General features: G+C 40.4%; 1 protein-coding gene across 4 annotated transcripts in view; it reads left to right on the top strand.

Annotated features, from left to right (window-relative positions):
• The window catches only part of LOC139816615 (tubulin monoglutamylase TTLL4), a 146,703-nt gene that overhangs the window by 54,215 nt on the left and 67,990 nt on the right, over nt 1–24,498 (top strand). For 3 of the 4 annotated variants that reach the window (XM_071784233.1, XM_071784231.1, XM_071784232.1), the window contains exon 3: nt 2,257–2,317. The gene's annotated coding sequence lies outside the window, so the exon portion shown is untranslated. Of the gene's footprint in view, nt 1–2,256; nt 2,322–24,498 lie in introns of all 4 variants that reach the window. The other variant, XM_071784234.1, reaches the window with a different exon arrangement.

The following is a 24,498-nucleotide window of genomic DNA, read 5'->3' as shown; positions in this document are numbered from 1 at the left end:
TTCGCTCGCTCGCTCGCTCGCTCTCTCGCGGACTTTAATAAATGGTTTCCTTTGCAGCTTATTGAGTCGGTTGTGGATAAATTGGCGAGATGATTGCAGGGGCGAAACGAAGAATGTGCAATATCGAGATATTCGTATTTCGTAATGCGCAAAACTGATACCACTGGATGTTTTTTCAATGAAATATTCTGTGGCAAATTTAAAGAGAATCTTTTCTTGATGGAAATTTTATGACGTCAATTACGTAATTTTTCAATCAACTTCAAATTTCCAGGATAAAATATTTTGACAAATTTTTAATTTAATTATTTTTTATATTATACAATATGATACATACATATTTAATTTAGAGGCATGGTTACATATAATTATATTACTGTTTGTATATAAAATTTTATAATCTTTTTATATTTTGGCAAGTAATTCGATACGATTTGAACTCAAATTGGTTTGAATCTAATGTCGTTTTGGAGGGTAATAAAAAAACTAGGAAACGCTTTGTCGAGATTTAAAGGCCAGCCGAAAACTTGATCCTAATCTACCCTTATACCGATGGTGCGTCTAATTGAAAGGCGATATGATTTCACCGATGAAACACTCTAAGAGTGGTAATAAAATATCTTACCGAGAACATTCCACGGATTTTAATGCCCGATAGCATCGTTTGTAAGTGGAACGACGAAATCCGAACGAGCTGCCGTGCCGGTGCGGTGCCAAGATAGTCGCGTCTCGCTTCATTTCTCCAGGCGAAGGTAACTGCATCCGTGGTTGATGCAGCGAGTTATCTCGATCTTAAAATCGGTACCATTACGCGTGAGCGCGCGCGAAAAAAAGAGAGAAGGCCATTGATTCTCTTATACGCGCATTCCACAAGTTAATCCGTCCGATGCAAATTGCACGATGCTATATATGCAGCGATAATTATCGCGTAACATTTACGTTCTGTTTTATCTAGTTTGATTCTGTGTATTTCATATCTAGTTTGCTAAGTATGGCCTTTAGAATTCATCGTCAGTCGGATGATCATATTTAACGTTATATGATACAATATGATTAGAGGCTGTATGGTTTTGATAGCTATCGCAAACAATTGCAAATCTTTTGTTTTTGCTCGTGTGGATTGTTATCTTCTTATTAGATATTGGTTTAATCAGCCAATATTATCTTTATTTGTTAATCTATAGAAATAAATCAACATAAGAAAAGAATAGAGAACGACAGACAAGGGTACAAAAGAGGAGATGGTAAAAAAAAAGAGAATATCTTGTTTGTACCCAGAGCGAAAAATAGCCCAACGACTACCGTATTCATTTTTTTATTTCTTGCCTCTACGAGACTGGTATATCGTTTTTGGCAAGTAGATACCATTTTTAGATAGAGATCTTGATTGGAAGTTTATTTCTCGTCTCGCGTATACTGAATTTAACACGTGCAAGGAGTTCGTAAAAATACTCTTCTTTTTATACTTGAAAATAATCCGTACAAATGATTCGAATAACTTGTCACGGATTTTTATTATTTCTAATTTTAAACGTGACACTTAAATATAAAACTTAAACGTAATATAATATTTTAATCATATAATAATATTTTTAATCTATTTTATGACTGTGTTAAATATATAAGTAAAATTTGTGTATTTATTACTTAACGAATACGGTAACTAAAAAAAATATACATAAATAAATCTATGGAGAGAGAAAGAGAAATAAAGAAAAAAATGTCACATTTTTGAAAAGGACTGTAACTAATTAGGGATGTATGGAAGTCGTATAAAGCTTATTTATTATTTTATTGCACTCGTTACTTCAAATGATCGCATCAGCCTAGCGGGTGCTGTTTGGCACTTGGCGGCGAACAGGGTGAATTTATAGTAACCCCAGATTATTACACTTTTTTCGGTGCTTATTAAATATTTTTTAGGGGGTGTCGGTCGCGGGTCGATACAAATTTCAGTTATTAAGGCGGCACACCATGTGTAATCGGGCCGAATTGCATCTCGAATTACCGAGGGACGCCCGGCGGTTTCTAACGAGCTTTTTTTTCACCGCTCGTCAATATAATTCATAAAGCTCGACGTGTCTTCGACGAAACGTTTAATGATCGCGTTGAAGTGCGCGCGCGATTATAATTTGCCGCATTTTCCTTCGTTTTGTATCCGGCGACCGCGCCGGCCGACCGGGGCGCGTTTTATCACCCATGCAATAAAACGCACTGTTATTTTGTGAATTAACGTTTCTCTAATTTCTGCCACAGGTGAAGCAGCAACGCGGGACGACTGAAGCGGATCGACCAGCTCGAGTGTCGACCAGTATTGGTGAGTCCGTATACATATTCTTATACGAGCCTTGCGCTAAGCATGTTGCGCTGTTTTTAATTTAATATTACTCCAAGCAAACCGTACATATCCATTTTATTTGCTATATTTTATGCGTTTGTTGTTGTACTCTCTATTAATGCGTTTTTAATCGCAAAACTGAAAAACGCTTCAATGTTTAGTGACTATAAAAATTTCGAGACACGAGATGTGCGAAATTTATGAGAGACGATAATTCGCGAATTGTCTATTTTTCGAAGTAAAAATTGAAATTTGCGCGACAGATTTGAAGATGTCGTTCAGTATTTCGCTGCTTTCTTACGATCGAGCGATCCATCCTTCGCGGATAAATTCTTTATGCGTCTCGACTCGCTGGTCCATCCGTCAGCGAACCACGCGGAATCCTTTGTCCCCTCGGACCGGTCCATGGAATTTCCGTGGACAGAATAAAAAGGGCTGGACGCATAAGGCCGCGACGCGCGAGAGGACCCTTTCGATCCCATTGAAACGTTGAAGCGGTACCGGGTGGGGTTAAGGGTGGCCACGGGAGTGTGAATGCAATATTATTCAAAATCACGAAAATCTCCGTTTGTATTTCGTTATTTTCGGGGTCCATTGGGGATCGTAGATGCATATCTTACACCGTTGAATGGGCCACCGTACGGGGTAAGCACCGGCCGGTGTTTGTTCGTCATTTTTCCCCTTCGTCCCCTTCTCGCGTCACAACGAGAACCGAGAGATGAGAGTGATCCAGGTAAAAAGGGTCAAATGCACGCACAAAGGGCGCCCTCACCCTCGCGCGATCGGGGCACATGTGCGCGCAGCACGCAATCATAAAAGCGACATTTCGATCTTGCGCCGAGAACGAATCGAACGTATTGAAAGAGAATTCAAGACGATTCAAGGGTTGATTCGTCGTCGTCATAGCCGCCGCCGTAGTCGTCGTCGTCGTCTCGTTTCTCACCGGGAAAACCTGTCGCGCGCACCACCGACTGCACGGTGATGCGCATATGCAACGCGGTTTCCGCAGCTGCCGTTTGCGCAGCCCTTTTTCTACTCCGTTTTCACAAAGCACACCAGGTGCGCGATTGAAATTACCATCAGTATCGTAGATTTTCGCCGAAAAACAGAAAAATCAGTCCGCGAGCAACTAATTGTAAGTGTCTTAGTTATTGCACTTGTCGCTAACATCCTGAACTTTGACTCGGAGATCTTTTATCCCGCGACTCAACCCTTTCACAGGTGTATCCTGTCGGGAGGGAAACCCTTTCCCGTATTGTTCGCGCGGGTTTCCGCTACTCCTTTCGGCGGCTTCGCAGGTAAAAGGGTTGGCTCTTTGGGTTAACGGATCAGAGGGTTTAACAGAACATGTCTGATTAACGGTGCGAGGTAGGACGAAATCATTTGTGGTGAACTATTTACCCGACGTACTGCATGCAATGTGCAATATTTTTCATTGGTGTAATTTGAGATTTTTCTCTCTCAAGTCTTGTTGATTATTTCGTTATCTTGACTATTTGAATTCAACAGTAAACTCTACGATATCTTGAAAATAGATATAGATATAGATTTTTAAAAATTCTGGGACATATTATATACTTATATCGAACTACCGTCGCTATTTCTATCAATAAACTTAAATAATTTAAGGATCTTCTGGGAAAAATTTAGAAGACTACAATATTTCTAAGAGCATATATACATATTTATGTTTAAAAAAATATGAGATCGTATACTTATGTCAAATTACCTATCTATGTGGATTGCTTTCAATCGCTTTCGATCTGCTTTTTAAATATACAATTTACATTTTAAAGACAATTATGTGAATAAAACGTCGAAAAATAATCTTTTAGGAATCCCGAGAGAATGATGCAATTTTAGAAAATATGAAACCAGTTTTGTTCGAATGAGAACTCGAAGAAAAGACTTTTTTTTTAAGCAGATCCTTCGCGAGTTTGAACAGATCCGTTTCGCCATTCTACTCAAAAGCGGAATGATTTCTGCTTCAAGAAGAAAAGATTTCTTTTTGTGTAACGCGTTACATAAACTCGAAATGCTTGCAGCAGATCCTTGCATCCGCCGGTGCAGGTTCAAACCTGCACGGAGCATTCAGGGCACTCGCTTTGATCGAATTTCTTCACGTGGCAGCGGCAAACGAGACGTGTTCGAACTTGCTCGATCTTCCACATAGATTTGGCCCTCGTTTTAAAGTCTTGCGTAAAAGTAGGACGCTCCTGCCGGATGCGAGGACCTGCCGCGACGCTTGAAAAGCGAATCTAACGTGGGTGAGTGCATTCTCGGGGGGTTGTGCTGTGAGAAAGTCTCCCTTTAAAAGGACGCATCTTAACTCTCTCGCGTGATGCTCCGACACGTATTTTTCAATGGCGAATTTCGTCATCTTAGATACGCCATAGAAAGGGGAAGGATTCGTGTGGTTGCGGACAACCGTATCCGCGACGCATAAATTTTGCTTCGGGACATCCTCGAAATTTTCACTCGTTGCTTTCGTACAATGCTGAATCGTCGGTGCAAATCTTATTTAACATGTGCTTTAGACTTACAAAAAAAAACTTTGCTTCTAAAGATTGAATTTTCCTCGCATTATATTTTGTTACACATTTTTTATTATACATTGTTATGGTACGTGTATTCTGCTTATATATAGTTCTTATATATAGTAATCTGAAGATTACTTCAATTTTTTAATCGCAAAAAATATTAATCTTATGCAATATTAAAATTACGCGTATCACATTTCGCTAAGAACTTGAGAGAATTTAACTTTTTCGAAACGTTAATTTCAACAAAGACATCAACGCATTTATGATGAACTACTTAATAGGCTTTAAGATCAATACGAGAAAATCCTAATATCAATATCAAACATTACTCGGTACACCAAGTTGGAGAGTCTCGACAAACTTTTTGGAGGACTGCACGGTGATATTCCTTCCTTCCATATATCGAATCTTAGGATTCAAGATTCTCCAAAGTCTTGCGCGTCGAGCTCGGAAAGATCTGTTTCCATTTACGAGTCACCATTATGTCCCTAAATAAACAGCTGTTCCTCGCAAGTCCTGCACCTATGTAAACACAAGATCCTGACGAAACTGCCGCATGCTCGATCGATTTGTGTGATTCACCCGACCGGGGGTGAAGGAGAAAAAAAATTTTCGGAGCGGAGGGAGAGTTCTGATGAAAGAAGAGTGTCGGAAGGAGAGAGGTCGCATTGAAGATCGCAGGACCGTGAATCTGCCTCCGGGGCACGGATCCATTCTTAAAGGATTATCATTATAAATTATACATTTCCCTTCTTCCCTTTCTATGCCGCCCTCCTACACTGCCGCCGGATGACCGGTAGCAGCTTAAGGATTTCTATCACTGGATTAGCGTGGACCGTGTCATCGTGGTATCCTGTCTATTCGATTCGTCTTTCTTCGGGAGAAGAGATGCTCGTGGATCCTTTTCCGTTTCGCGTTTTACGATCCTTTTTTTTTTTTTTTGGACGCTGCGTTGCGTTCGGACGTGAGTAACATTCGGTTTCATTGAGTGCGTTTTATTTTTGCGAAGTCGAGCGCTGATATAACGATATTGCAGATGCGCAAAGCTCGTAAGTAAATCCATATAGTATTTGCAAGGCATAGAAATAGAAAATTGTAATGGATAGATCCTGCATCAAATGCATGTGAAAAAGGATATGAAAAACAGAATACTTTGTGTAAAGAGGGTTGCTTAGCAAATACGCGCATATTGTATAAATATACGTATAAAATTTCGTAACAACCAGTAATATTTAGATAACACAATCCTCACTATTAATGTACATCACTATTAAAAGCATAATATCTCTCTTTCTCTCTTTTTTTCTCCAAATTCTATTGATTTCATAATTAAAGATATCTAGAAATTATACAATATTTCATGTTATATTTAAAATTATTTTCTTCTAAAACATGAAAGACGGAGGAAATTTTAACAATTTTAATTTATTAATCCAATACGATAAAAATTGACAGTAGAGATACATTCCGATTTATTTCTAAAATATTCTTTACAATTTTTCTGGATGTACGAAAATCTGCGCATGATGCAAGACGGCGCTTAATTTTGATCGTCTCGCGCGATTTCTCACGAATCAGCGTCTATTAAGTATCGGCGCTCCACAAAACGTTCGACGCCCGATTCATTCATCGACACGATGACGTTCTTCTGGGTCGGCCGCGCCGTCTGGACTCGCCCCGAATCGCCAATGTACGATAACAATTATTCGAAAATGCCGTTCGTATGTCAGAGGCGACAATGACTTTTCGCGAAGATGAGACGACGGCCATCGCCGACGGCGTCCCCTTCGTCTTTGTGCCTCCCGAATCTTTTTTACGTACACGTGGAGGAGCAGTTTGATGGGTCTCTTTGGTCGGGGCCCGATCCTTTTCTCGTGCGCGAAGGGTCCTGTGGGCGGAGCGGTTGGCCGAGAAAGGACCTCATTCGGGTCCGGCGGCGAGGATTCTCTAGGATCCTGACCAGTGGGATAAGGAACGAGCTTTCAAAGGGGCTGAAATTGAACACGTGCAAGGGTGAGTCAGAGCAGCAGCAGCAGGAGAAAGCGAAAAGAACGTACAAAAAGAAAGAGACAAGAGTAGACCCCAGTCTACGTGGGCCCTTCGAAGATTTCTGCGTCAGATAACGTTATTCTTGCAGGGCTGCAGTCTTATCTTTTCTATAAGCTCCGTTATAATTCTCATAATTAGTTATCTGACAATGAGTGAAATTCATTGTCCAAAGTATGATTTGTTTAAGTATTTAATTTGTTAATATAATCTCTTTATTTTTTATAATGTCTAGAGACACATAATGAGAATATTTTTATAAATTTTTATAAGTTGTTATTATATTTTTATAAATTTTAAATTTGAAGTAGATAAAATATCTAATTTATTGTTTTTTAATATTATTTGACACAGTTCTGACTACTGATCGATTATTGTCTTTATGCAAAATTTTAAAAAGTATTGCTAAAATTATTGAGTTGTAAATATGGACAGACAAATTAACAAATTGTATTTTGAAGGGTTCTTTTATAAGAGATTCTTATGAAGTAATTACGTGATTAGTAAGTGCCCTCGACAAAGTTTAAAAATTTTATTTCCGTAGTTTTCTTCTAAAGAAAAATTAAGCGAGACGGTTTTCCGTTCGGAAGTGTATGATTTTATAAATGAGTTTCTTGAAACTGCTTCTCAGGCTCGGTGATCGAATGCGGCCCTGCGTGCCTCGAGCTCATCATCTATCTCGTCTATCCTCCGAAGTCGAGACTCCTAGATATCCCTCCGCGCTAACCTATGCCTAGAGAAGCCACATTTTTTTTCTCATCCGCGTCCGGCATATCCATTAGAACACGTGCATCCACTGCCGTAACAAGTGCCCCGTCGACGCTATAAACCCCCAAGAGGCACAAAAAACCGTGGTCCATCCAGAGAGCGGATCCCTCTTTCCTCTCCTTTCCTATATTCTTCCCCCTCCCTTTCTCCCTACTCGTCTTCTTCCTTGTAACGTCCGAAATAGCCTAATGACTATTATAATCTCCTTGTACGTCGGTGGCACGATTTCTTTTATCCTTCGCGCGAGGACTGCCAACGCGGGAAAAGAAATCTTCCGTATCATTACGTTGGCGTGATGAACAACAGGGGGGGAAAAATCCCTTCCGTGTTATTATAAGGTGATTTCGTGGCGTGCGTGGAAATTGGTATTTCTTCTCGCGTGAGAGACTCCTCATGCTTTTTTATACGCGCTCTCCGCGTGTCTGGAAAGGTAACCGGATTTTCCGTAGAACGCGTTTCTTTCTCGCCGCGTCGCACAATTAAATGCATACCTCTCTTTTTTCATGTCTCTCGACCACCCCAGTGAAATAATAATACATTAAATCGTGCCATGATACTTCTAATAGTCAGTCATTGTTTTATTTTAAATAAATGAATTTTTATACAGAATGGTAATTGATAAAAGATGTTCGTTTAAGATCTCATCATGGAAGAAATGCAAGCGTATGAACGCTGCATCTGAAACGCCCGAAGAACGATGTAGCCAAATTACATGCTCGAAAACTTCCAATTACACTTCCATTTCAACGACCCGTGAGATTCAGAAGGGCCTTTTAGTTTATTCAATATTTTGAACATCGCTAAATCCCTCGTAATTTCGTAGTTTATTTTTTGTGAATCGTCGAGCGTGCGTTGCTCCTTTTCGGTGGCGACGGCGCGGCGATTTCCGCTCGAAAGGAAACATCGCAAGACCCTCGATCGCGTTTGTCCGTCGCGAGTGCGGCAAGAAGAGGGCCTCGGTTTCTTACCTCGAACTTTTCTTTGCCCGGCGGATGTTCTCTCAGATCGCGTTATGCGACGCCTGATGCAACATTATCGTCGCGTATAGCCCCGAAATCGTGTTATTAAATCACTTTAAAAAGGTTTAATTACAGTGGCCTTTTTTCGGCACGACTCGACCGAAAATAACGAACGAGGCATCCGACTCTCACATCAGCTGACAACAAGAACGAATCCGAGCAATTACTTCTCCATACACGGTCTCGCCTTTCGAATGATCACCGTAACTGGTTGGTCCCTCCCTCGAAACAAAAATTACTCTGCCAAACTCGTTGCCGCCACCGTTGTGCAATCAACACCGAGGTGTTATTTTAACTTGCAACGCGTGCCTTGTTCGCGATATTCCATACAGCTCTCTGCAGATAATTTTCTATTTCCTTTATGAAAGAGAAAGTTTATTGTAGTAAAAAATATTATATTCAATAATTGTTTTTGTTTTATAACTAAAATACAGAGATATTAAACATTAATTAGAAGGATTGTGATAAATTAATTTTGAAAATGTAAGAAAAATTTAATTACTTAAATGTTTTTGGCGTATTACGATGCTGATTAGTTCATAACAAGTATGAAGGAACGAATTGCTCGAATAACTTCGCTCATAAAATTTGTCCCGATTCTTGCATCATTTCTAGCCGAACAATCAATGCGGATAATTCGACAGCTGGTGCTCGTCTTTTTGATGGCAAAGCAGAGGCCTTGTAAATAACGTTTAACCAAGAGTATAGTGGGAGGGTGTATTGGTAGCTGTAGAGAAACGGGAATGACGACCTCCCGTCACGGAATATTAGGGTGGCGATCACGCGAAAGAAGGGTGGTTGCGACAAAAGTGGCTCGTCCGCGAGGAAAGAAAGAAGAGAAGTCGGCGGAGAGTCCCGAAATCGGTATATCGGTCGGCTCAAAGGCAAGAAATGGAGATGCCGCAGGCCCCAGCTAACGCGGCGGAACGGGTGGTCCCCGTCCGTGCATTTTAGACTGCCACCGCTTCTCTTTACCTTCCTTTGAGCGTTCCTGCCTCGATCTTTCTACCGGGCAACGCGAAAATCGGCGTGACGCGATTGCCTTTTCAACCTCTCGACGATCGCGGATTTTTTTCCGCGGCCATCGATTTTATTCAACACCTTGGATTCGGGCGAACAATTCGGGGTGGTTGGGCTCTCCGAAAAGGTCTCAGCGACCGTGAAAATCGGGACGTATAATACTGACAGTACCCACCGTGTGCATCATCCACCGCGGAAAAGTGGCGCGGAAATTCTGCGGCGCGGCGTGTCGACCTCGCGTGGAAAATTATTTCGATCTAGAACGGACTCGCCGAGTAATTTTCTTATTTGGTATCAACTTCATGCTCGTTTCTACGAAATCGAACGGTGGAGTGTAGATCGTCAGGTCACGGTTCATGTTTGCCGAGGCTCGAAATGTGTTTGTCAAGTCAAACAATTTCACCGATTGTGTCCAATTTTAGAGAGCCCTTCGAATTGATTTACGTACACGAATTTAGTGAGCGATGATTATGAAATTTTTCTGCAATACTCAAACAATTTTTAAGTGATTTTATTCCTCCTTGTAAAAATTCTTATAATACATTGTCAAATAATATGGGAATAAAAATATATAAAATCGAAATATTTCGTCAAATATTTTTCTCATGATTCAAAACTTACTGCATTTTACATTGCTACACAGAAAATCTTTCAATTATGGCAATTAATCAATAATCGAGATGGTTTTTATTAGCGCAGATATTCGTCTATGACTTCTAGTAATGCATTTATTCTGTAGAAGATTGCAACAAGAAGTTAAGTAGGAAAAATACGAATTTATTTGTATTTATACACATTTACATCTTAAAGCTTTATTCTATCTTATTAGGAAAACCGAGAAACTTACTTCATGCCGCTCATAGCAATCTATAGAAAATACAGCTGCAAAGTGAGACATAAAGGACCATAAAGGATGATTGAAATCAGAGGCGTCGTCTTAACGCCGCTAGGAAAGATTGTAATCATTGTCTGAATTTGTCGATGTTATTTTTTTTTTTCAGTAGCTCACTCACCTTTGCCGATCACGTCATAGATTCGACCATGCGTGCAAGTCCACACCTAGTAGCTTTTTTACAAGGGCTCGTATCGTTAAATATCTTCGGTGGCGCGTAAAGATGTCCGGGGTAGGGCTCGTGTTTTCCAAATACGCATTCTATCACGGCTCCGTAAAACCCCTGCTTACGGATGAAAGTAGGACCTAATCGGGCTCGATCTAGGAGAGGATCGAGGTTGCAATAGAGTACGCTCGTCTTAGACGAATCGAACTACCCGTTACGCATGAACGATTCTTCTCTCATGCCTTTTTGGCGATGTCGCGACTAGGAACTTAACTGCGAAACGTGCAAGACCGGAGGATTAGACATCGCGAGGATTTAGGGCCCGCTTAGAGATCCTTACAACCGTTACGCGCTGATCCTACAATCCCATGGAGTTTGCACGTCGACACATAAGGATTTATGCGCACAAATTCACACTGTATGTGTAGCTGTTATAAATGCATATGTGTATAAAAAGTTTAGAATTAAATATTCTGTGCGTTACCAAAATTTAGAACAAAAACAATTTCAATGTTTCAACTATTATTCAAAATAATCACAAGGTTTTTTTATGAAAAAAAATGTTTAGGCTAATCAATCTTTTTTTAAATTATGTACTGCGTGACAATATATAACTAGAATATTAAAAAATTATATTACTAAATATATTTCAAGAAATTGTAATGTTCTAAACTTTTAATACAAAAGGATTCTTTCATGCCTTTCCAGAATTAAATTAATGCTAACTACCCTTCGTATAATAGTAATTTATAAACGAGCCTGCTCGTTGATATACGGATCGAGATCGTAATATCGACACGTATAACGGAGATCCTTTGGAAAACTCGAACACCTGCACCCTCTCGTCGAACTTAGTTAGCCCGCATTGGGTTCTGGATCCTTTCTTCGTCCTGTCAAGGGCAAATCCCCGCCCACAAGCCTGCGAGGCCTCTATAGAAATTGCGCAGCGATCCCAATTTACAGGCTCGCTCCCTCATCTTTCTCTCTCACTTCGTCCTGGTTTCATCTTCTTATGTAACTCGGGCGAGAACTCGGGTTGGACTGTGGATACCGTTTTAAACTAATTTGACTCGTAGCGGAGCGAATCTGCCGCCGGAAGTAATAGGGTCCCGCTTTGTAGGATCACCGATCCTACGAAAGACGGAGAGGAGCAGGTTGATGCCAATTAGCGATCCTGTACCGTTAAATGACGTGACTCTGCTCGATTTCCATGAGTTTCTAATTTAATCGCCAAGTGGGTGTCCAACGGTGTTCAACCCCTGCTCGAGATTCTGTCACATCACCATAAAATATTATGACTCTGATTGATCCTGTGATTCAGCGCCGTTTCGTTGATGTTCATGGAATTTTGATTGCTACGAAAATTACGTTCTATTGAATAGCGTAACCTTTTTCACCGTTGCCATATGGCGTTATAAAGATGGAGAAACTTCGCGTATAATCTGATTTTGCGTAAAACGATAATATTTTATCGTTTTACGCAATAAAACTTCGAGTTTAGGCGAGAGAGAAAGTTAGGTTGCGCACGCACGCGTGGACATAAAATAAAATTTCTATCTCATGATTGTTTGCCAACTTTCATAATTTTTAATTAGGGTAAACTCGGATAAGATGGCCAACCCATATTCTTTCAATCTAGCTCGCTATGAAACATCGAATGAACATGAGTTGGCCATCTTTCTTGTACATGGTATGGCCATCTTACCCGAGTTTACCTTATCATTTTATATACATATTACAAGTCGTTATGTTTTTACTTTGCAACAAAGCCGGATGAAAAAAAGAGTTTATTTTATTCTAATTTTATTTTCTCTCTTTCTCTCTCCCTTCTCCTTCTTCTGAAGAGTTATCATGTTTTAATAAGTATTTCTTTATCAAGTTTTAATAAGCGCGGATTGGTAAAGGCTCGATTGGGTGCCCTTTTCACGCTTGCCTCGACTCGAGCATTTCCAAAAGTGGGACTCCGCGAAGAAGCTGTGCAGAATCTGCTTTCACTATCTATGCCTGAGTGGCACGCCGAAGATGCTTCCCCTGGTAAGGAGGAGGTTTTTAACGCCCGAAGGCTTTTACGGCCGAGATCACCTTGGGCGGTGAAGGGCGGCCTGTTTTCGACTCGAAGGGTCTGAGGCTTTCTTGCGGATATTTCACGGCGATACTTACTCGCCAGACGCGAACACAATTAAACGCGAGGTATTTAGGAGGCCATAACGCGCGCGAGATTTGTTTCCAGGACTATAAAAGGAACAGCGCAAGATCTACGATTAGGAGAGAGGCGGCGATTAAATTAATAGTTAATTGAGTTAATTTTATGCGTCATATATAATGAATAATCCGCGAAGAAGCGAGTATTTTCTTTATGCTGCGTGTGCCTAATGAGGTGCAATTTCTGTAAATGCTCAGTAAATTTCAAGGAACGTAAAATCGCGCGATTTTATTCTGTCCGTGAGCGCCGTTTTACGACTGAAAATTACGCGTTCCACAATTAATCGACGATTATATTCTCTAACTATTGCAAATGCCCATATGAGTTACGCTCAATTTCTTTTTGAATATTTTGTAAAACTTACTTGGTTATTGCAGACAAAATATAAAAGAGTAAAGACAGTAAAAACAGTAAAAAATTAATTACACATTTTCTTTAAAATAGTATTGCCAAATTCGAGACTATGTAATGATTAATAGAGGCAGAGAAGAAGAATATTTATTTTATTTAGAACAATTATTGTAAAATGTGTTTCGATGCGATTTTTTTAAATAACTACTCTACACTAATCGGCACGATGGAGTTTTTTTTTTCGTTATCTTGCGGCTGGTCACGCACCGCGAAGGCGTCAGATCGCGAACCCGAGACGTAACCAGAGAAAATAATAACGTCCTCGCGCCGCCACGTCGGAATAGAATCTCTAATCCGCATTTCTTCCGCCCTGTAATCCAGCAACACTTGTGACAGCCGCGATGTAGTTAGCGGAGCCCTGCGGGCCTTACGGTGTCACTTTCGACGCCCTCGGAGCTGATCATCCTCATTGACGCGTGAGTGCCTCGCGAGCAGAAGGCGGCCGGGGCCCTTTTGAGAGGCGAAAACAGGCCGCCCCGTTCGCGCCTTCGCCTCGATCTGCCCACGAAGAGTCGACCCAAGGGCGTTAATAATAAAAGTGGGGCTCGGCGTGAAAAAAAGTTCCTGTGGCGGAGGTATAAAGAGGCCAAGGATCGCATTGCCGGGGTGTCAGGGAGACGTTCTCGCGCCCGAACGGAGATAGTGAAAGCGGATTCTCCCCCGCCGCTCGTTCCTCATAACCCCGATTATTTGTATAGTGAGTTATTGTACGTAACGCGCATATTGCGAGCGAGGAAGCGTGAAAAGAGCCTCGCGGGCATCTTTCTCTTCCGAGCGGGCAGACATAGGTCCGCTTGTTTTAAATTGCATATCAGAAATTCCAACTTCGATGTTTAATCACGCGCGCCGATCGAGAAGGGTCACTTCCGCGTTCTCAATATCGCAATTCAATCCAATTTTTCCTGTCAAAAACGAGAATTATGTTTAATGTTAAATTATTTTGAGCATTAAATTGAACTCTGAATCGAAGTCTACATAATAATAAAAATTTAAAAATAATATATTTTGTCCTTTAGATTTTCTTAAACTTTTTATTTTTAATATTAATTTGTAACTATTAATGAACGGGTCCACATATATACCTACTGACACGACAATTTTCGGGCCTCACAGCATTCTATTTTCCGCAGATAATGATGCTTTTCACCGGACTTCTCACCCTTTATAATAGATATCAAGCTGAGTCGGACACATTTTGAATAATACATAACAACTGACTCGTTCTTTCTCTCTGTTGAGGGTTTCGTGAACAGCAGTTTGGTAAACTTTGGTCAAAAAGACAGCGTGTCGCTACTGAAACTTTTCAGAGCGTCGCTGCTGGACCTCTCGCAGATCCAGCGAATGATGTTGCAATTTCTGGAGAAAACGACGCTTCCGCCGCGCGCCGGGACAATGTCGTTTGTCGTTAAATATTTTTGTCAGCGCATACATCTTTGTAAGGCTGACCATCTCGCGGTATCCCACCAGCTGGACGCGAAGAAAAGAGCGAGCCCCGATATACCTCGTACACGCACTGGACCGTTCACTTCTGTGGATGAAAAGTGACCAATCCATGCGATTCTATTTCGGAAGTTTCTGCGCGAAAGCTCTTTTTCTCGCTTCCATGACGGTGTCGATCTCATTGTGCGCCGATCGCCCTCGGATCGCACCCACACGCTGAGGTGTGTCGTTCAGTTTGTACATCGCGCCGCGGGGGTGGAGAGCTCGTATCGCTTTAAACGAGTGTCTGTTCCGAAACTCACACGCGAGTGTATTTTGAAATAACCAACATACATACAATCGTGTAGCCTATTGAAGGAAAAGTTATTGCCCGTTTTTAGCTTCTGTGGAATGATAATAAATACGCATTGTGTTGCGCATTTTCTTCTGAGAAACGTGAGATTCCATAAAATGGATACACGCCTAGGAAAATAAATTTTCTTTTAATTGTAATGATTTAAAGCCAACTGTTCCAGCGATAACATTAAGAATTTAGAAGTCAAGAACTCTTATTCGAGCTTAATCTTAAATGATCTCTAAAATTTATTCTCTAGGGAGTAAACGTATATCTCGGGATTAGCGATTAATGAGACGATTCGGAGCGATGTCAGCGATTTTTAAGTGCCGCAGCCGAAACCCTTGGCATCAACGTATTTACGTGCATACTTGTCGGACATAAAGTTGTGAAGAGTACACTCGAACTTTTACGATGCGTTTCTCAATCCTATACAAGCGCGCCCTTTATTCGGGCCCAATTAGTCGCGCGCGTTCGTGTTCGATCAGCATCGATATATCTTTTTTTCTTTTTTTTTTCCGTTGCATCGCCACCGTCCGTCTCATAAAACGTCCACGATTATATTAAAGGCTTTTCTTCGCATTGGCGTTTTTCTCTGTATCTAATAAAGAACCGGGTATTATCGGTACGTATATCACAAGTGACAGCAACAGGTAGGCGTCGTTTCGTTGTGATCACAGTGTACTTTAAATTGGATGCCAGTTGCTACTTACGAGGGGGAGGGTAACTTTTATGGCTCGATAGCATCTTGAGATCTCTCTCGACTTTTACGAGTTTACAAGGCTTAAGAAAGAATCCTCGAGATCTCTTGGAGCGTTTAAAATTTTCAAGCTGAGCCAAACTGGATTGGATTAAGGTTTTTTGAGGATTTTAGACAATATATCACGCATTTTATTTTTTCGGAGATATACTCCTATATATATTATATATGTCGTTTTTTATAATACCATTGAAAATTTCAATCTCAATCTTGTCTATAAATTATTTTCGCGAGGATTACCCGTAGCGTTGTTGAAAAATCTCTTGATTATTATGGGATATTAATTTATAACGAAAAAAATTATCGAGGAAATTATGTACATAATGTTGTTTCATTGAAAACTCAGTTTTTCAATAAGTGTTCGCGAATTAACAGTCATGATATTATACTCGAGTCCCGTCAAGTTACGGAAATAAATTCTTAAAAACGACAAAGCGATGTCAATGACGAGTCATTGGATTTGACTGCGACCCGTTTGCGCCCTGTTTGCGCCCCGTTTGCGCCCCGTTTACACCCCCGGCCGCATCCTAAACACAAGGACAAGGGCCGGCTCCGATTCTACGGGTAACCGTAACAACCGCCGTGGGCTGCCACAATGGGAAGCATGCTGCACTGTTGAACCATCGGCTCAATGGATTTTCCGCAGGATCGCGCAAACACAAGCAAACACGAAGGCGTCTCCGTTTCTTTCGCGTCCAGCAAAATATAAAGCCCTCTTTTCTCGTTCTCGCAGCTTCCTGCGAGAGGAGTCATCCATTGTGCCCACCTACGGGGAACACTGACAACTATTTCAGTCGCGAACATGTGTAAAGCCGGGGGATCCGTTTAAGGATTCGCCATTGTTACAAAGCAGAATATAGGATGTGAGTCGTGGGTGTTGCGAGACGACTTAGTCTGAGGAAGTTAATTGGACAAATAGCATTTCCCATTTAAAAAATATTCGAGATAAAATGGTTGAGAATCGGAAACGCTTGATTTAATTGTATCCATAGAGTACTATAATATTATAGTTGTTTGTACACTCTAATATCATATTATAATAATTCCTATATTATTTCTTTGGAGAATTAACCTTTTCCCATTTAAAAGCTGGTGCAATCCGATAATTTAACAGATCTTCCGTGACAGCGGCGTTTCCAGATGGCCGCTTGTCCACCCATTTATTATCGCAACAATGGTTCCGAGGGTCATCGCGAGTCATTTGTCAAAGCTTACGGGATCCTCATCCCGAAATCGAGTATCGCCGCGCCGCGCCGCGCCGTACGCGATGGAAATGTGAAACCGGATGCTGGGATTACGGAATCCGGCGAGATTCTTCCGACGGGAGAGATAGAAAAAGAAAGAGTATTGTAAGCGCTTCCTGTCCGGCGTCGAAGTGACCCGTGTAAAAAATCGAATAGCAAGGGTGAGGGGGGGAGGAGGTGACGGATTGCCGAAAGAAAAAGGAAGAAAAAATTATATAGTAATTCGAGTTACACGCTCCGAACAAGGCGACGATCTCTTCCGTGAGAGAGTAGAGGCAGGTGTGCGACCTGCGTGTAGTGTTACGAGATGCCTAAAAATCCACGAGATACGAGCGTAACAGCGGTAGCGGGTACGGCTAATGCGTGAATCGACCGGGTCCTTCGTGGTGGATTAGAAAAGGGCGGGTTAGAGTTTAATGGGCGCAACAGGTGGACCGCCGATTCCCGAGTCGGTTTCTCGGAAAGTATCGGGCGTTTCGCGTGATGCGAGACTTCGCGTGACGCGAGTGGCTTCTGATTATAGACACGCTCGATGCGGCACACGGGGTTGCGGACTATTATGAGGCACTTTTTAGTTAGAAAGGGCTAGGAAAAAGCTCGTTAGCCGCGATATCCCGCAGTGCAGTTTGCACGAATCAAAGTGCACAACAAACACGCTCCCATCTCGTTTCATAGTAAATAAAGCTGGTGTAAGTGATAGCATCGTGCATCCAGAAAAAGGATATATTAATACTGATTCACATCGTGTATAAATATGAGTTACACAGGACGATGCATTTAATTTGTACGAATACTAATTATATTAGCTATTAAATTAGTTTATAAATACACAACAAGATTTCTTATTATATTAGCAATCAAAGAATGATTTCTTTAAAAATTTTAGATTGATATATCTAAAACACTTTGAGATATTATATTCCTTTATTGATTTCGAGGATTATACATAAATTCTGAAGAAAAATCTTGCGGACTCTTTCATGTGTCGTTTGGAGTTCTTCGTGACCGAACGATTGCTGAAATATTTTTGATAGACGTATACATAATAAAAAAGGTATCGAATGAAATGACACGCATGTATCATCGCGAGACATCATGTGTCACGGGTTTCTTATTTAAATCGTGTCCACCGCAGGTTGAAATCTGAACGCAATCAGCCCGTCCGTAAATTCATCTAGAATATCCAGTTTCATCGTTAAAATCTTAAATTGGGAGAAACCTTTCCGTTCTCAAATTGCGATAGGCAGGTAAAGATCACGTTTCAGACCTTCTCCTGTCTCCCTTCTCTCTCCCGGTCGGGTTATTAATCAGGCGAAACCTCTCGTTGTAACTCCGTGAAATTCAACTCGCGATTTATTGCGGTGAATCCCCGCGGCTGCGTTTCTCTGTGCACGCGGTATATTCTGCACGCGTTACGGACGTAATGCAATCAGCATTATACGCACCTTGGGTAAGCGATATTTCGCCGTTCTGATACATAAGGAACACGCACCGCCACGCAATATCACTTTTAAAGCCCTTTCACTTCTATTTGCCATTCTTGCGAACGTTCGAAGATAATCAACGGTTGCACGTCTAAATTAATTTTTTAAATTTCCTGATAATATTTTCTACAAAAGTTATTTAGTATTTAAATCAAGAATAATAATATTTAAAGATTGTTATAATTTGTAGCAATTTTCATTAAACTTTTGTCTTTGTCCAGTTGAAATAAAACGAAGGATTTGAGATGGTGGGAGAAAAAAATTTTTTTACGGAATATCGTTTGTGTTTCGTATTATTGGGATCTACCTGCAGTTAGATACTTTTTAGCCGTTGCAATACCTGTGAAAAGTCGTTTCACTAAGAAAAAAAACGGAGACGATACGATTTAATCCCGAGTCTTGGGTCGTAATGTTACGGCGGCGCCGAAAGCATTGTGGGCTTGGATTCTTTTGACTTTTTTTTGTAACTTAGCCCCGTCTTTCCCATGACATCATGTGTGCCGACTGCACGTGGTCAGTGACTTTTTTCCACACGTAAGGTTTCTTCTGAAAGCGTTTTTTCTGTGAGAATGTGGCTAGAAGAGATTATCTATTAATAGACGTGAGCGTGCTGTGCGCTGTCGTTTTATATATCTTTTTTCGAATTCGGGGATGATTGGAATATATGAGTTGATGTTGCATGTTATTTAATCGCTACACATTTAGGAGAGATGAAATTTTGTTGCACAATTCATAATAATATCAATAATAGTAGTAGCACATTTATGTTTATATTAACTCTTTCCGATACTTACATTACCGCAAAAATATAATAAAATATATTATCTTACAAAGAGAATGAGGGAGAAAAAAGAAAGGAAAAGAAATTTGCAATATATCTTTATGAATTAATTTCATATAAATTAGACGTTTAATATTCCATATTCGCGTGGAAAAATTTCTACAGCATTTTGAAGCGAAGCCGCGCAATGTTTTGCTTGAATCTTGTATCTTTTGTCTTTTTCGAACCTCCTTGTGAGATTTCGGCATCTTAAGTCCGCACGTACGGGAATCAGCTGATATGAAACGAAAGCGCGAACGCATATCACGTTTCGAGCGTCATCCGATCAGGTATGAGCGGAAGTGGTCATTCGAAACCGATAATAATTGGCTTGAATATGGCGGTGGTGCGACCACCATCGAGCCGCAAGGAATGCTCAGGCATGTGCGCGAAATTTGGTTCCTCCATAAACCCCCCGTCGACCAAAAAAAAGCTTCACGTCCGTAATGCGAGACACACGTGGCTGAAAGTCGAAACGACTTCTCCTTTCCTCCCTTCGCCCTTGACAAATATACTATCGGGGCCGACACACTCGCGCTCTGTCGCCCGAGGAAAGACTTTTCCCAAGTTGTGTCGAGACAACCGTGTTCACGTTTTCCATAAAATGTATATTTAGAACGGTCGTTGAAAACATTTGGATCGCAGGTCGTCCTGGCGAAAGGTCGCGTTTTTACTCGATGCCCTTTTCATTTGTAAGTCGAAGTTCGCTTAGCATGCTTATGTTAGGACTCGGAGTGAGTGACGGCACCGTAGGGGATATTGAAGAGAAGGGACGTCTAATTGATGGAGAGTGAGCGTTTTCTTAATTTCTTCCGTGATCGTGCGTGAAGAGACAAATAGTTCGTTTGACAGGTTTTGCTTAACTCATTACTTCATTAATGGCAGACATATATTTTGTTTAAATCTTATGGTTATTTTATATCTCTATGCTATTAGATAATATATTTTATATATATACATATATACACATGTACAATATTTAAATAATATTATATGTACAAGGGTAAATAAAAAATTTGACATAAAAAAATTTTATAAACATATGACTTGCACACACACACACGCGTATATTACTTACAATTAGAAATATATGTCTTCTTAAATATGCTTTTTCTGCATATTTATTTGTTCATGTCAACTCTTCAATTAGTGTAATTGCGCGATAGAACACAGACGTTCGAAACTGCCGAGTGCCGTATCGCGTCAACTCGCCCTCTCGAGATAACAGAATCTAGAATCTCGCGCGAGAGAAGCTGTGCAAGGGCGCGCAGTCGCTGCTCGGCGGATGACACAGATAAGCGTTCTTCTACTTGAGACGCGGAGACTTAAAGTGCTCTCCGGAGAATCTCTCCAGAGCCGCGGTGTGCGCGAGGATACAAATATTTCTATCATTCAGCCGCTTCGCATAATGGATAGCGAGCCGACAATGGGCCCTTACGGCCGCGTTCCTTCGTACTTCGCCCTCGCGCACACAGTCGTAGACCCTCTCGAGATCCCTCTCCGGATTGAAGATCAAGAATCGTAACCTGAAGACGTGAAACGGGGACGTCAGCCGCGCCATTGGCCCATTATCCACTTAGTATAGGTTTCCTCGTGCCCTCCGTGTATATAGGTGTGCCATGAGTACCCCAACGAATCGCTACCTCTCTTTTCCTCTTTTTTCTCTCTCTTTCTCTCGTTTTCTACAGAGGTTTATTTCTTTAGTTAGATTTACGATTTCTCGTGCACGTGTTCAACAAAGGAATCGGAATCTATCTCGCCTCAAAAACCGGGAGATCGCGATCGAAGGAGCATTCGACCGCGATGTGTAGCCGAGGGACCGATTCTTCTTTCCCCTTCCCTTTCTTCGTTTTTCCTTCATATTATCTCCTTTTTTGTACGATTTGACCAGGATATGTGGGAGGGTGGTTGTAAGCAAAAGGGTCGTTGCTCGCGCTAGAGACGAGATCGAGGGGAGACGTAAGAGAAATCGATGTCTAAGTGGCAGGGGATTCTATTTCGATTTCTGCCGCGTAACTTCTTTTTCGTAGAGCAATAACTGCACGTATGCACATCGTGTATTTTGAAAAGTCCTTCGAAAATACGTTGCTGTTTAAAAGACTTGCTAATCGGTCGCTATAATTTTTCACAAGACCTAGTTAAAGAATATTATTCGATTTTATATATTGAATGCACCAATTAACGTGTAGTTTGTTGAAAAGAAGAAAATTTGGTTAATATTACTAATTTTGGAATTTTAATTCGGTAATATACCATTTATTTATAAATTCTTTATTTATCTTATTTCTGCTTTTTTTAATCGCACTTGCAGTTTAGTTTTAGTTACTGCTGTAAAAATCTGAAAACTATATTTTTTAATTTGTTCCTAACACTAAAAATTCTCTTATTACAAGAAGGTTTCTCTTGACACCAATTTTATTTACTCGAATTCTATGAGGTCTATCGAAAAATCTTTCTTGTGAAAATATCTTTGTTTGCGACCCAATCTTTCGTCCGAGATCTCTATGAAAACGAAATGGATTTCAAAGTCGGATTTAAAATTTTGATCTGGCGTATTCACAGCTGGCTTTTGCTTGAAAGGCCAGAATTTGACGTTTAGTGTGACTTAATGTGTCTATTATCAGAGCCAATAAGCCAGAGAAGCATCTGGCTACGTACCTATTCCGCCGAGCCTTCATTTCAGAAATATTTCCGTGGCTTTGAACAAGAATAACATTTCGTGAAATTTCCACCATACGAGAGTATTTTTTCTGCACTCGCATGATCCTTTCAGCGTGTGATTTGATCCGTGGAAAGTCTTTAAATTCGGTTTTCTTCGGGTTTAAATAGCGTCAAATAATACAATAATTGTCTCTTTTAAGAGTCGAAAAGGTACATTTTTAAGAAATTTGTTTCCCTATAATATTGTACTCGGGGACACTTTGCTGAATCCTCAGTCAGTTTGTCCTGCGTCCTGATTCCGCTGTAATCCAGTGGCGTCGCAGCTGTCTAGATTAGTCTAAATTATATATATTTATTAATAATTATTTTTTATATTGAAAAATTATATTTATGTTTATATGAACACGTTCTTTTCTTCCCGAGAAATATTATTTACGATGTAAATTAATACGAGAGATACAAATTTAATTATAAAAGATAGAAATTATAATCGTGGGATTATTCCGATTATACAATAATAAAATTTTATTGAAATTATTATCTCTCTTTGAAATACTCTTCCAAACAGCTGCGACAAATTTTGTAAAGTGATAGGTGATATACTCTCACCAGAATTCTGTTAGAATTTGGCTAAAGCTTTTCATGTTTACGCTACTGACTAGGAACTTGTACAATGGAATTGGTCGACCAACCTAGCTTTTGTAGGGAATAAATCAGAATAACTCGAAAATCACTTCATAATGCCAGGTTATTTCACAATGAACCGGTCCTTTAAAAAGGCCAATGCACCCTGACTGGCTAAAGGGAGGTAAATATATTCATTTTAATGGTGAAATTGACGTGGATGAAAGAAGTTTATAGATCTTCGTGAATGCTTATATATCGTGATACGCGCGTAACACTAAAGCAATTATAATACTAACGCAACGGTCCATTATTTGGTGTAAAATATTCTGTAAATATAATTTTACAGAACGGCATCTAAAATTTTTAAATTATAAATTGAGATAAAATAATAAATAATCTTGATTACATTTTTATTCTGTTTGCGATTATCAAAAAAGAACGTATTCGAATGCGAAGGCAGGCGCTGTTGACGGACACTTTAAGAAGCATTCCCCCGACAACGGCATCAAATATTTGACAATATTTTCAAGAGTTTCGAAAACGTAACCTAATATTCTGCCACTTCGGGATGAGATTAGGGGGACCCCGTGTGTATAAGAATGGAATTCTTTTATGTGGCGTAAAATCGTCGGGATTAAGACCTCTCTCTGTATGGTCGTCTGCCCATACAGTGATATCATGTTGCGTTCCCTACAGGCGTCACTCCGCGTACACCAACCGTTCGAGGTCGGATCCGCAAAGATCAGGTCGATAATCTAAATGGAAAATTGTATTGAATCGTATCAGACATAATACGAACATTCAGGTAGTTGGCCACCTGTATAATGATGGTTAATGTCGGTAATCTGATCCGCCGGATCCATTTTTTTCGATCCCTTGGATCGTACCACCATTCGAAAATTTTTTCTTTTCCTCCCTCTCTCTCTCAGTTTTTTTTGTCCCGCGTGCAATAATCTGTCATGCGGCGACAATCATCTCGACGCCGCGCCGCTAACTGCGGTGCCAAGAGATCCACGTGTTACAAGCTCGGCACCGAGAGATACTTTCGGACGATTACGGTGCAGGTGCAGGAAGTCGCGTAATCACTGTGCCCGTGCTTTCGCAACGATTGATTGAGAGATGTATTTTTCGCACACGCTTTATGCGACAGAAGTATGGAAAGTGAAGGGTGTTGCAAAAATGTAACTTTATTATTTCGCTGACTTCTGCTTTCTAATTTTTTTTACACTTAGAGAATATATATAAATATTCAATACGTTATTAATAAATTACATCTTGTTATGAAGATAATTATTGCAAATGTATGCGCGTTAAGATTTTTAATTATAATATTTTGCATAATTCGGACTTAAGTTACTTAAGTAGCTTCTCCCTCTTTTAGAAGAGCGAGTCTATTTTCAAATAAGACTAATTTAATTTTTAATTATTTTACCGAAAAGCATTTGCGCTCTATTCTTACTTTATTAGCCCTTTTATTTTTTAAATATAGGGCACAGAGCCCTTTCGATGAACATGCCATCTACCATTTAAGAATGAAACTGTATAGCTTAGGGCTAGTTTAAGAGCCTTATAGCAGATGGGGCGACAAACTCTGCTAAGAAAAAAAAGTTTCTGCTGCAGGGATGACTGATCCACACAGTCATTTGGGCTTAATGAACCCACGGACCAGAGCTCAATACGTTATAGATACTCACATACATTTACATATTATATGTCACGCAT

This window comes from Temnothorax longispinosus, chromosome 7 (assembly GCF_030848805.1).
Source record: "Temnothorax longispinosus isolate EJ_2023e chromosome 7, Tlon_JGU_v1, whole genome shotgun sequence".
Lineage (NCBI taxonomy): Eukaryota > Metazoa > Arthropoda > Insecta > Hymenoptera > Formicidae > Temnothorax > Temnothorax longispinosus.
Note: the sequence above shows the minus strand (reverse complement) of the source record. Positions and strands in the feature narration are given on the sequence as shown.